Source organism: Mixophyes fleayi, chromosome 9, assembly GCF_038048845.1.
Source record: "Mixophyes fleayi isolate aMixFle1 chromosome 9, aMixFle1.hap1, whole genome shotgun sequence".
Taxonomy (NCBI): domain Eukaryota; kingdom Metazoa; phylum Chordata; class Amphibia; order Anura; family Limnodynastidae; genus Mixophyes; species Mixophyes fleayi.
Window position 1 is genome coordinate 113962356 of NC_134410.1, and position 12526 is coordinate 113974881.

The window sequence follows — 12526 nt, forward strand, 5'->3', positions numbered from 1 at the left end:
ACAATAACAGGCAGAGCAGCTATGAATCATGAAAAGTAAAGGTGAGTGTTCATGGGTACAGGTAAATCCGGTAAGACGAGTGTCCACGGGAGCAGGTGAATTTAGGTAGTGATGTAGTAAGCAGGTGATCAAGTAAGTCCATGTTCAGTGAATGTAGACCGAGACCTGGATCCAGGTAAAGCCTGGTGCAGGAAAGGAGAGTCCAGGTGAGTCCCAGTGCAGGGAGTGTAGAACAGGACACGGACCAGATGAGTTCCGGTGCAGGGAGTGAGGACTAGGACACAGTGCAGGGACAGCAAAAGTGGAGCTGCTGGGCAGGGAGGGGGACTAAAGGTGGCCATCAACATTTATATAGTGCCAGCTTATTCCATAGCGTAGCACGGTAGCGTAGTGGTTAGCACATCTGCCTTGCAGCACTGGGATCATGAGTTCAATTCCCGACCATGGCCTTATCTGTGACGAGTTTGTATGTTCTCTCCGTGTTTGCGTGGGTTTCCTTCGGGTGCTCCGATTTCCTCCCACACTCCAAAAAACATACTGGTAGGTTAATTAGCTGCTAACAAAATTGACCCTAGTCTGTGTCTGTCTGTGTGTGCGTGCGTCTCTCTCTGTCTGTCTGTCTGTCTGTGTGTGTGTCTGTGTATGTTAGGGAATTTAGACTGTAAGCTCCAATGGGGCAGGGACTGATGTGAATGAGTTCCCTGTACAGCGCTGTGGAATTAGTGGCGCTATATAAATAAATAAATGATGATGATGATGATAGCGCTTTACAATTGGGAACAAACACAGTAGTAAAACGAGACAAGGTATTACAGATAGAGAAGAGGGCCCTGCTCGCAAGCTGACAATCTATAGGGAAATAGGAGTTTGATAGATGAGGTTAAGTGCTACATATTGCACATTGGTTCATCTTGATTACAGGCTAAGCAGTGCTTAGTGGGCTATCTGATTCTGTGACACAGCAATGTTGGTTTAGGGTTTAAAGTGTTGAGTATAGAAAGAGAATACATGTAAGTTTTGTGTGAACTGTGTATAGGGTACAATATAACTGGAGAGGTAACCCAGTAGAATAGCCTTGGGGTGATTCAGGAAATTGGTAAACTTGTGGGAGATCATTCCATAGACTGGGTGCAGCCCTAAAAAAAAGTCCTGTAACCGGCAATGGGAGCAGACGATGTGTGTGTGGATTAGAGAAGCAAATCGTGCACAGAGTGGAGTGGTCGAGTTGAGACATATTTTGTGATAAGTGAAGAAATATATACTCAGTGGCCACTTTATTAGGTACATCTGCTCTTTTATGCAAATATATAATTAGCCAATGATGTGGCAGAAACTGTATGCATATGTTGTTCAGACCAAACACCAGGGGCCTGATTCATTAAGGATCTTAAATTAAGAAGCTTCTTATTTAAGTCTCCTGGACAAAACCATGTTACAATGCAAGGGGTGCAAATTAGTTTTCTGTTTTGCACATAAGTTAAATACTGACTGTTTTTTCATGTAGCACACAAATATCAACTTTAAATTTCAGTGCAGAAATAATCTATCAAGTATTTGTGTGCTACATGAAAAAACAGTCAGTATTTAACTTATGTGCAAAACAGAATACTAATTTGCACCCCTTGCATTGTAACATGGTTTTGTCCAGGAGACTTAAATAAGAAGCTTCTTAATTTAAGATCCTTAATGAATCAGGCCCCAGAATCGGGAAGAAACTTAATGGTAGACGGGCTCCACAGATTACCCAAACCTGAAATGGCCCCAGAAGAGGTCCCAGGGACATCTTCAAGAAACTGACACCAGCATGCAATAACAGCCACGGCCTACCAGAACATGTTTATCCACAAACCTAAGTGTCATTCCCATAGCGTAATCAGAATAGTTGAAGCAATAATATGTTCATGTCTTCATGAACTATCCTAACATCTGGATGTAATTTAGTCAAAATGCATTCCAGCAAGTCACTATGTAAGCAAACAAGATGTTAATGTATTTTGTTAAAGGAATCGGATATACTTAAGGACCCTGTTTTCTGTCACTTTACCTTGATTAGTTACTCTGAGATGCTCTGTGGTCACAGAAGAGCAAATCAACCTTTTTTTTGTGGTCCAGTTAAGAGTAGCAAGGACGATTAAAGCTTGGCTAAAATTCTTTGGCTAGAAAATACCATATTTGGTTCACTCCAAGTTCAATGTATAATCTTTATTAGTAAGATAATGGATCAAAGCAATACTCTCCATAATTCATATTTGAGAAGTTATCTCTATAAATGTGTAACCAATGACAGGAACAACATAATAGGCTAATGTAGAGTTGGATACTTTTGCACCTCGTAAGCAGGAAAAGTCACACATTAAAAAGTGCATTAATGTGCATATGTTCAGTTGGACGCATCTCAAGATATAATATAATTAAGTTTAATATACACAGGAGAAAAAACTGTCACATTTATCATATAAAATATGATTAAATACAAACACAAATTATGTTAAATTAAATACAAACATCTGCTGTTTTCTCCTTTAAAAATGAAATGGGAATCTTCTTTCCTTCGGCAGTCCAAATAGAAATATGAATGAAGTAATGGGAATAGACGCTTGCAACTTTATATAATATAGGCACCACACTAATGAATTAAGTACCGTCAGCTAATGGGGTCAATTTGTAATCAGCCAATCACAAGCAGCTCTCCCACTCCGCCAACCCAAGCATAAGGAGTTGTATAAGATTCAACAAAATCTTTATATAGACATATGCATACGCATTTTTGGTGCACATGTGCAGTACGGAGATATGCATTTATGCCAAAAAAAATAGACATGCATCCAACTTTACATGAGCCCCTATATGTGTCAATGACATAAACAGGACCCAAAAAGGAACCTATAGGTGATCATGTGTCTCTCCAAGGAATGAATATAACATAATCATGTTTCATATGTATATGTGCTAAAAAGCATATCTTGTCTAGTGGAATCTGTCAGAAATTATGTCACAAGTGGAGTGAGATATTTTCAAAGTACAGAACATTTTATTACACTTGAAACCATATAAGTATAGACAGCCCTTACTTCACACACACATATATATATATATATACATATATACATATATATATATACATATATATATATATACATATATATACACACATATATATATATATATACACACACACATATATATATATATATACACACACACATATATATATATATATATATATATATATATATATATATATATATATATATATATATATATATATATTGTACACTGGTAGGGTTTCAGAAATTCAGAATCACACATAGGTAGCAGAGTGTCAGGAACTGAGGATTACACACAGATAGCAGTGTCCCAAGAACTCAGGATTGTACATGGATTGCAGAGTGACATGGACTCAGAATTGCACACTGATATATGAATGTCAGGAACTCAAGAGAGCATATTGGTAATAGGATGCCAGAAAATCAGGATTGACACTGGTAACAGCATGTCAGGAACTCCGTATTAGACACTAGTGACATGATGCCAGGAACTCAGCATTGCACACTGAGAACAGGGTCATAGGAACTCAGTATTGCATACAGGGAACAGGATGCTAGCTACTCATAATTGCAGGCTGGGGACAGGATACCAGGAACTCAGATTTGCACACTGGAAACAGGTTTGCAGAAAGAGGATCAAACCACAGTAACTAACTGTGTCACAGCATAAGCTCCTCAATTATCTGCCCCTGATTGCAGGAAGAGCCAGAGTTTTAAAAGCCAAACAACTAGTTAACTGCTGGGGAATATAATAGGATTAACTGCTTCATTGTTGCATAGCAGAATTCCAAGATACAGCAGCACCCCAAGTTGGACTAAATTGTTACAACTACAAAGTCCACAGTCAGAAGGTTCCAAAGCTTCAAGCCCTGACAGAATTAATGCCACATCTCGTGGACAATAGGGCAATAAAACAGTTGTAAAACAGATTAGCATACCAGCATACCACTTTCAGTGATGTCACCAAAGAGGGAAAGTTGAGCAAGGATAAACCACTTAAAAAGTAATGAAATAGAAAATGTTGCAGTAACCTGAACAATTGGTACAAACAATGTTTGCTTACTTGTTTGTTCTGTGACAATGTGCTGTTATTCTTTGGCAATGTACTAATTGCTGATTCTTGTTTGTTTGTTAATGCTATTTTCTGAAATAAATAGTAAAAAAAAAAAGTAATGGAATGATTTGGAAATGGTCTGTTTTTATTTCCACCGTCTAGCTTTTCTCTAGGCAGTAGATTACTTGAAAAGTATGTGGATGTAATTCATCACTCCCCCCCACCCCTGTTGGCAAATTGTTCCAAAAGGACCTAATTTGCTTTTTTTAAGTAATTTGGGAAGTCAATTTGTATTGTATGGTAATGAACTGTTAAATTCAGATAGCATACAATGATCTATGAAGGCCCAATTAACCCAATTGAATTCCTTTTTGGCATCAACAGTGAGCGGCTTCAGTGCGTTCCCAGAACAATTTGCGTATTCAACATGGTTAGTTAGTTTGCTTGTGTTATCTCTGGCCTATCTCTTTGGAGTGAAACCAGTTTAGGTTAACCCATCATTTGCCACATGGTGTACTTTTTTTTTTTACCGCTGAGCATACTTCTGCGCATGTAATAGAACCAATTAATTGTTTGAGCAGGGGGGGGGGGGGTGTAGCAACGCTAGATGATTGGTTAGGATGTAAGCTCGCATGAGCAGGGCCCCTCTCCCCTCCTGTCTCCATACCGACTCTTCTGCTCCGCCCCCACTCCATATGTCTGCCCGGAGTTTCTGAAGCATTGGTACTTAGTGTTTATTGTTCTGTAATGTTTTACCCTGTATGGTCTACTGTTTGTACTATGTAAGGCGCTGCGAAAACGCTGTGGCGCCCAACAAATGAATGATAATAATAATAATAATTGGTTGTGTCTGAGGGTTCCAGAAACCCAGTCCACTATTTTGTGGTTTTCTTGGTTTTTTTTAAATGCAAGTTAAGTTTGATCAATCTTTACGGGACTGCACTTTTGAATGATTCCCATTTCAGAGACCTCCGGCATATCCTTAATTTCTAAAAATGTTATGATTTTATTAAACAATAAATGAGCCTTGCTTGACAATAAGTAATCTAATCTATTATATGGCTGTTACAGCCTGTTTCTACAGTGACCCCTGGGTTTCATAATAGTGTTCTAATTTCATATACGATCAAAGCTAGCAAATGTCATTGCTTTGCTAAAAAATATGGTTCCCAGACTGAACCAGACACTGGCAAACAGAAAGTGGCACCATCCCATCTCTATGCATAAGCAGAAAAATAAATAATTGTGCATACACACAAAAAAAAAGCCTATACACTTCACAGGAGGTGATACTGGATCTTGTGGGTCTGGGGAGATGTTTATCTCAGCTATTATTCATGAGAACCACTCGAATGGCTGCCTTCCTGTGTAGCTCAAGCCACTGAAGGCTCTTTTTGGCTGTTTGCTCTGCGTACATCTGCTCTAATTCAGAAGTTCCATATACTCCTGGATGTGGGAACACCAAACCAACATGCTGAGAGGCTCCCAAAATTACACCATATTTTAGGGAATAAACAGTGCCCAGACTAGCACAAGCTCCCCAAGAATATCAATCCCCAGAAATATCAATCTAGCAATTTGGCCTCTGTACCAACTAAACAGGACATTCATGTGTGGAGTTTGTATGTTCTCCCTGTGTTCCCAAAAACATACTAGTAGGTTAATTGTCTGCTATCACATTGACCCTACTCTCTGTGTGTGTGTGTGTGTGTGTGTGTGTGTGTGTGTGTGTGTGTGTGTGTGTGTTGGGGCATTAAGACTGTAGACTCAAATGGGGCAGTGACTGATGTGAATGAGTTCTCTGTACAGCGCTGCGGAATTAGTGGCGCTATATAAATAGCTGATGATAATGATGATTCATGTTATTGTGGCTGCAATGAAGAGCACAAGACAGCCCAGCAAATAATAATAAAACTAGAGATCACAACCAGGGGAGGGGTGGAAAATTTTAGCTCGGGGGGAAAGACTCGACTCAGCAGCCCACTTTAAAGGGAAAAAAATGCAGGTGGCCAAGTGACCCAGCCCAAGGTAGCCCATTATATCATGGGTTTGGACCAGGGAGCAGATGCTACCCTGTCCGCCACAGCCCAGTCTGCCCCTGATCACGGCCTTTGAGGAGTGGACTGAACAAACAGAGGGCGAAATGGAGGCAGTAGTCAATTACTAGCACGTTGATTTAGAAATTCTTCACCTCTGGCAAGATGCTTCTGATCTACATGAAAAACAGGAGGGGGCAAGGCTAGGCAGATTGCAATGTTTCCTGGAATAAATGAGACATCACATAACTTACTTAATCTTTCTTCAACATTTACAAATCAGGCACTTCTACAACTGAATAGTCTCTTTTCGAGTGATAGCACTGCCATCTACTCTAGGGGGTATATTTACTACACTGCGGGTTTGAAAAAGTGGAGATGTTGCCTATAGCAACCAGATTCTACTTACCAGTTATTTAGTACATTCTACAAAATGACAGCTAGAATCTGATTGGTTGCTATAGGCAACATCTCCACTTTTTGTAGCACACTGATTAGTAAATATACTCATAGAAGTTCTTTGACTAAGAGAGACTCAAAAGGCCTCATTTCAATGCCATATCATGTCCTGCTTACACATAGACAGCCATTAAAGGGCCTTTACGAACACTAGAGGGAGTGTAATCAGCAGGGCACCCTGTACCATGTGCAGCAGGACTGTCCTAAGATAAGAAGGTCCACAATCTTATTAACGCTGTACAGATGCCATCCTGTCTCTTTTACTCATTACTTCCTCACACTATCCCAAATGTGCGTCCCCATACATCCAAGCTTATAGGACACCTGCTTACTAGTGCAGCTAGAGGTCTTATTGCAGCCAATTGAAAAAAATAAGCTGATCCTCTACCATAGACAGTCCTTATTCATAGAATCCGGCAGGCCTAGAATACATTACCAGTTTGTTACATGATCTCCCTAAAACTCCAGGGTATCTGGTCTTCATGAAGTACCTACTTCAAAACCTCCATCTAAGAAGCTTAGGTCAAAAAGAACAACCCTCAGTTGTAGGCCCTCCGACCCTCACCGGTACTAACAAGTTCCTGCTTCCTAACACCCTATCCAGCAAGTGTTATGCACGTTTTGTTGCTATCCAATAACGATTGTCGAATCTCGATTTGTGTTTCCAAAACAGTAATTTAATATCCAAAAGTAGCAGAATAATAATGCGAAATAAAACAAGTACATCCGTTACTTATCACAGGCGCTCTGGATCCAGTGAACACTCATTCAGGTCTGAAGGCTGTGGTCAAGACTGTCCACTAGGTCCAGAGCCCCTGCTTATATACAGTCAGTGAATACAGTAAAACAATGCAGATGATGTGGCTTGCTTCTATTGGTGCAGGCTTCAGGAAGGTCCAGTGTACTGCAGGTCAAAGGCCAGTTCAAACCAAAATATCCAAAGGTGTGGGTCAACACTCCAGGGGATGTGCTCCGACTTTCCCGTTAAGACTCCAGATTCAACGAGTCTGTTTGCATTTTACAGTCTGTATCACTTTAAACATTTATTCCCTAACATCGCTAACTAGAGTATGCAATGTGCGATCTCTTCGGGGAATGAACCGGACAACTGCTGATGAATAGGGGATTAAAATGATACCAAACATGACATAGTTCCTGCAACCTGAACCTTTGATTTCACTAACATGCATATAACTTATAATATTAAACATAAATACTACTATATTTCGACATAAATAACTATGTGTTGCAACTACAATTAATGTGTACTAATTACAAATGTGTATGTTCGTGTGAATGTGTGTTAAAAGTGTAAAACCTGTTATTGCCACGTGTTGTGGCTGGATACACCCTTCCACGCCATAGCGTGCTCTACGCATAATTTCAGACAAAGACAACCAAGTTTGCTCGATATTAATTGAAATAACTTTATCCAATTTGCTGACTTCTACACAAGGATCAGTGAAACATTGTTGTATGTATACTTTAGAGCACATAGGCTATAAGGCTAATATAAACTATCATCATCAGGTATTTATATAGCGCCACTAATACCGCAGCGCTGTACAGAGAACTCACTCACATCAGTCCCTGCCCCTTTGGAGCTTACAATCTAAACTAACTATAACACCCATACACACAGACAGACAAACAGACTAGGGTCAATTTGTTAGCAGCCAATTAACCTACCAGTATATTTTTGGAGTGTGGGAGGAAACCATAGTACCCGGAGGAAACCCACGCAAACACGGGGAGAACATACAATCTCCACACAGATAAGGCTATGGTTGGGAATTGAACTCATGAGCCCAGTGCTGTAAGGCAGAAGTGCTAACCACTTAGCCAATTGACTGATTGCCACTATGTTACTCTGCCTCCTTCCCAGGATTCCGTATTACTTATGCATTCTGGACATTAAGCTCCTCATCATTATGTCCTGACTGGTCTGATATGGTATTTATCCTCAAGACCATTTTCAATGCTCGCCCTTCACATCCTCCACCATGAACACTGGTTAGATTAACCCATCAGCGCTCCTCTTTGTTCTAAAGCTCCGTTGCCCATGAGGCTTTTGGGTTATTTAATTACTAACACCATGTCCCTGATCACTTGCCATCTCTTAGCGCCTTTAGGATATCCTTGTGCCACCACCTTATCTGTGCATTTAAAGTACATAGTCTTGTTTCCCCAATTGTGTTCCCCTTCCTCCCTCCACCCTGGATGATTTTATTTTTGCTGTACCCACTTTCCTGTTGTGGAATCTGACAATGAGATATTTCTGCCCTTACTAGTTCCACTACCTAGCTGTACCCCTTACAGTACTTCCTTATAATGCTAGCTCCTTAAAATACTCTCATAATGTTAAGGACTGGAATATATTACACAATCGGAATAAGCTTTGTACCCCTCTTAAGTCTCTTTGTGGAGACAGTTTGTATTCAAGTTGCACTATTCACGGCACAAAAACATCTGCAATGGGTTAAGAGAGATAAGGAAGCCAGATTTCTCAGTATTATGGGTAAGCTGAACTCTCCCTCTATAATTAATGGTTTCAACACCCCCAACGCATTTGTCAATGGTTGGGGAAAGTGAAATATGGTGGGGTAGGGGTTGGAAGTGAGGTAAGAAAGAGGGGATTGAATGGCTAAACGCACACAAGCTGCTAGCCAACTGTGTTCAGCAGCAATAGGACTATTCACCATTTCAGAAATATCCCTCTTCTCCTCCTCCATTATGAGTGATGATTGTAGAGAATGAGGAGACTTTATCCATACATGGTAGACATATCTTAAAATCTCACATTTTCAGAAGGAATTTTACACTGACTAAAGAGATTCTTGAGGATAGAATTCAACTATCCCCTTGATCAGCACTCTTGTGTTTACCAATCCCTGATCTCAGCCTCTAAGCCCATAAACTAGCCTCCCATATGCTAAACACAGCACAGTCGGCAATAGCCAAGCAAAATTGTTCATAGACAACTGCTAGTCAAGGGCCAGATCTGCTAGTGTAAGGGCCACCTTAAGTTTCATTAATATCCTCTAGACTGTAAGCTCTTACGAGCCCTTTTTACACTATGTCTCATGCCTGAACCTCGTTCATCCTCCTTGTATCTACTTGTTCTGTTCTATTATATATGTTTTGTATTTCTGACTGGTATTTCAGAGTTCTGCGGCGCCTTACAAATTAACAATGCTGATGGTGACGATGCTTATAAACGTTTACATTTTAGACAAACTATATTGTGTGACTTTAAATGTTTTTAATATAATGTTTGAAAGCTCCAAATCCAGGTCAACTCTGTGTTTGCAGATGAGAGTTTTATTCATAGATTTTTCATACCTTGAGTAGATGCAAAGGGGAAGTATTTATAATTTATTTATTTTTAAAAGTAGGCGGAGCAAAGTATATGAGGCCACTGATCGCATAGTCACATGCTTGATGACATAATGTGCATCTTCACAGCATGTCTCCAACCACATTAGAGGCAGGAAAGCACCCTTGCTGTATCTGGAGGGGGAGTCACTGCCTGCTTCCTTGGGTGCTGAGAACTACACCTACCAGAATGCTCGAGGAGCGAGGAGGAAGGAGGGAACGCCAAAACCCACTACTTCAGTCAAGTTCAGTGCCAGAGGGGAAGATGTGTGGAAGTGCGGCCATGTAGGAAGAAGTAGGAAGCTGGATATTTTTTTAAGACCCACCTCTGAAGAAGAGGCAGCGCAGCCAGTGGAGGGTGCCTATCTATAAGCCATGCTATCGATGGGAACCAACAGAGAAGGGTGAAGCCATAGAAAGCGCTGCCATACTAAAGGGACTGAAAGTTATGAGGAGAGCTGCCAATTTAATAGAGAGCCGCCAACCTAACAGAGAAAGCTGCCAGAACCCCAAACGGCACTGCCAGATTAAAAAATTGTAAATTATTACAGAGGTTCGAGATTGCACTTGCTAGTACCACAAGTGTAGCCAAAAATGGAGTGAGGTGAGCTGGTACCAAGAGGTATGAGTGTACTCAAATGTACAAACAGCTCTTTAGAGCTCCTATATCAAATAATACTTCTGCCTATACAATTAGAGAGTAAAGTTGAAAGATGTAAATATATACCTTGTTTATGTTCATCTAACCAGATGGTTCATTACAATACTGGTAACTGTACACCGATACACCTGTATCTGCACTTTGCTGTTAGAAAACCTGCATGTCACCTGGGCACAGGGTACTCTATTGTCCTTTGGGAGAGAACAAAAAAAAAATTGAAGCCTTGTTTCACTTCTGCATTCTCTACTAAATGCAAAAATAATTTAGCTTGATCTTAAATAAATTCAAAATTGCCAGACAGGTGCAGAAGACAAAAGGTGATTCAAGACAGATATATATATATTAGTAAGATAATAAAGGGTTACACCAGCTTTTCAACAGGAAACAAAACAAGAACCCTTTTGTAAGAGCAGCGAAGCTTAAAAAGCTATTCTTGATTATGCTTTAAAATTTGCCATTTTGTAAATTTTTTTTCTTCTTTTTAGCAGATTAAAATACAAACGTACCATATTTCAAGTGGGTCAGTGTATTACGTTCATCATAAAGTACACAGCATACTATCACTAGTTTCTATTCGCTTGTTGGCACCATACCCACAAGCATTATTTGAAAGCTTTTAAAGTGTGTTTTCAAAGCTTATAGAACATGCGTGAACACTGAATAATGTAAGAGAATGGACCTGTGCACACACTGTCTGACAAGAGCATTGTGGTGCTGCCTGCAGCGCTAAGAAGTAAAGAACTCTGTGAAATAAAATGAATTTCTATGGGAATAGAAATGCTCACAGCACACTGCCTCGGGGAAGCTTGGAGACACTTTAATGAACGTACTTCTAACACTCTGTTAAAATTACAATGTGTACGGGACCTTATTTTTTTTGCCCACTTGCCTGCTAGGTAACAATACATGAGCACTTTACTATTTACCCACGAATCACCTCTTGCACTCGTTATAAAATGCGTCCACTGTTTCATTTTGTTCTATTTCAATTTTTTTTACCCTGTGGGAGAACAATTGTTGGTCCTGCCTAAGGCATTGTCACTGAATACGGCTTAAGTTAGGAACTGGGCAAACCACAGTCTTCTGCCAATCTATCTAGCACATAAGTTGGCAGGTCCCCTAGTCAAACACACGTTAAAATATAAATGCAATTTAAAAAGCTTCACAAAATGACACAGCCATGAGAGACAACAAAGGAGGTATGATACTAGATTGCTTAACAACAATGTTAAATATGTTTTTTTGAAGCACTATATAACATTCACAAAACAATGCAGATGTTTGGGAAAAATCAAGAAATGCGTCACTATCCAGCTTCACGTAATCTTAACCAAGATATAAGAAACACACTAAAAACACAAATCTTTGAAGGCTGCAAGGTAGGGCCTGATCAACCAATCAGCTGATCAGACTGCAGCGCTGGATCCTGGGGGGCCCGGAATTTCATATTCCCCACGTTACTTGTTTTTAATAATATCTGTGTTAGGGGCTGGCTGGAATCATTGGCTGCCCTGGGTCCTGGTGGGTTTTGGTATGGCTTACTATAAAAGTTTTTAAAAAATCCTAATCCCTCACCCAATGCAGGTGTTTAATAACATAAGACATGGAGGTAAATTTCACCATGATACAACCTGTTCTAGTCATTGTGATCCCAAAATCTAATAAAAAAAAAAAACAGAGATTGTTCCACTATAGACCAATCTCCCTCTTGAACACTGGCCTTAAACTGTTTGCCAAGATATTGATTAACATACTTAATACTTTCCTAGTTAATATCATTGACCCAGATCAGGTGGATTTTGTCCCCACTGGAAAAGCCTCAGAGAGCAGCAAAATGTAAATAGACCTCGCCCAACATAGAAATAAAGTTACCATTGTTGTTTCAGCATTAGAT